The 2,091-nt window shown below is 33.5% G+C and overlaps 1 protein-coding gene and 2 long non-coding RNA genes across 3 annotated transcripts in view; 2 read left to right on the top strand and 1 right to left on the bottom strand.

Annotated features, from left to right (window-relative positions):
• The window catches only part of LOC122576846, a 23,864-nt gene that overhangs the window by 9,726 nt on the left and 12,047 nt on the right, over positions 1 to 2,091 (top strand). The gene's annotated exons all lie outside the window — the stretch shown is intronic.
• LOC122576843 overlaps positions 1 to 2,091 on the top strand; it is a 22,722-nt gene that overhangs the window by 8,903 nt on the left and 11,728 nt on the right. The window lies entirely within an intron of this gene.
• LOC122576845 overlaps positions 7 to 2,091 on the bottom strand; it is a 7,984-nt gene continuing 5,899 nt past the window's right edge. Inside the window, exons 2-3 of the long non-coding RNA XR_006319917.1 lie at positions 793 to 1,852; positions 7 to 684 (exon numbers count right to left, since the gene is read on the bottom strand). This is a non-coding gene — a long non-coding RNA (uncharacterized LOC122576845). The remainder of the gene's footprint in view (positions 685 to 792; positions 1,853 to 2,091) is intronic.

Below are 2,091 nucleotides of genomic sequence, written 5' to 3' on the forward strand. Positions count from 1 at the left end.
TGGTAAAATTTGTGCTGACTTAAATACGGATTTGAAAACGAACTAATTTACGACAATTTTGTACGATATTGATTTGTAAGTTTTCTTATGTCCGATTTCAATCTTTCTAAAAAGATCCCGTCAAATGAACGGCTTTAATGTTTGATCTAATGTTTTGTATTAGTTGTTATTTTTTTGTTCATCTCACTTTATGTAAATTCTTACATTATCTGACCAATTTCCCAATTTGTGTTAATATAAGAATATTTGCAAAAGTTAGATGAGCGAAATAAATAACAATGAATGTACAATTTTTACTTAAATTTTGAACACAGTCATTTGACCGGGCATGGTGAGGTTTGTGTTAATTTACCTTTAACCATGGACAAGATATATTACGATACGATAGTACGACTGAGCCATTTCGCGATTATGATACAATATCGTTCACAGACATACTACCTCATGGTCGAGATACCTTGTGCTCTTGCTTATTATAGCAAAAGTTGTAATTACAGAAAAACAGACTAACGGGATATCTTAACGATGGTGTAGTAGGAATATTGTGTCGCGGGATAACATCTTCTGTAACAATATACAAACGGTGTTGGTTCGCGAATAAACTGTTCGTGCCATTGTGCGAATGGTATCATGCCGCTACATATGTCGTCCATGATTACGGACAGAGATGAAATTGGAGTTCAACTGAAATTAACGTACAAAAGGATATATAAAATTAAAGATCTGCCCTGCTTTGTCATAATTTAGCATACACAAATACCTATGTATTTAAGCTGAAAGTTAGGGACCTACCATATTTGGTTGTACACTAACATAAACAAGAACCTGTTGGTTTCGTAGTGCGGAAACCTTTTTAATCCTACGTTGCCTAAGAAAGAGAAATTAATCGTTTACTATATATTTGAACGATGATATATATAAAGTAGAGTTAAAAATAAAACACGTTGTCAATATAATAAATTAAAACAAGAAACAAAGAATATAAATAATACATTTACAAATATTGGACACATCAAATATATATCCATATCTCTATACCAATAGACCATTCTATAAAGTGGAACCATCGAAAATGATTCAGTCAACAACTTGTAATCTTTATGTGTACATTTCTGTCATCAAGCAAATCCCAACTGCTCTTCGCCTTTTCTCTTGACTTTTGAGACCTGCGACTTTCCTCCTTGATGTTTTCTCGGCCGCGGACCTTCTTCCGCTGTAACGAAACGTTATTCTTTGAATGCTCCTAGAATCATTGAAGAAATCGATTCTTCCTTTTCTTTGTCCTTTTGACATCTTATTTGACATATTTTATTTGTGCTTTCAAATTTTTATTTTCTTTCAACAGCTGAGCATGTTCATTTTGCAATTCTATTTCTCGGAAGGTTTTCCCTAGGATTTCCTCAATTTGAAAGTCGCAGCTTGTCTGCGATTCAATTGCTAACCTCGTTCAATCGAATCCTCGTTGTCAGCGAATCTCAACGGTACTCTTGTATAGTCTAGCATTGGTATATTAACAAATAATTCATTTTCTTTGTGTTCTTATTTTATCCCTCCTTCATCCGCTTCTTGTCATTGTTGGTAGTGCTAGTAGTTGCACTGATGTCATCCTTCTGTGCCATGCCCATCTTTTCTGATCAGCTGTTTTTAGATATCGTGCTGTCTTTCTTGTGCAACTTCTCTTTCTCTATTATTTTCTAATAAATTTGTTGTTTGTTCGGATACAGTATGCCTTTTCTTCTATTCGTATTTTTTGTATGATTTTGTTTGAAGATTTCGAGTAAACGATGATCGGCACGGACATCCATGCTTCTTAAAGTGGCACTGGCATAACTCCTTAGGAAGAGATTGCATGCTAAAAGAATAGTACATATTAATAATAAACGAAAGTAACATAGATAAAACGAGTAATGCACACGGATATCAAGAGACAAGGTATCTCGTTTTATATTAAAATTGCCTGACTGAGAGAAAACCAGATACAGATCTCGTATAGTACTTTATTTCGCACTTGCTTCCATTTGAGAGAAAAGAAATTACAATATATTTACATTTTAGATAAACATCGAAGATATCTGTTATTGAAAAAAAAAA

The sequence above is a fragment of the Bombus pyrosoma genome, linkage group LG17, assembly GCF_014825855.1.
Source record: "Bombus pyrosoma isolate SC7728 linkage group LG17, ASM1482585v1, whole genome shotgun sequence".
Taxonomy (NCBI): domain Eukaryota; kingdom Metazoa; phylum Arthropoda; class Insecta; order Hymenoptera; family Apidae; genus Bombus; species Bombus pyrosoma.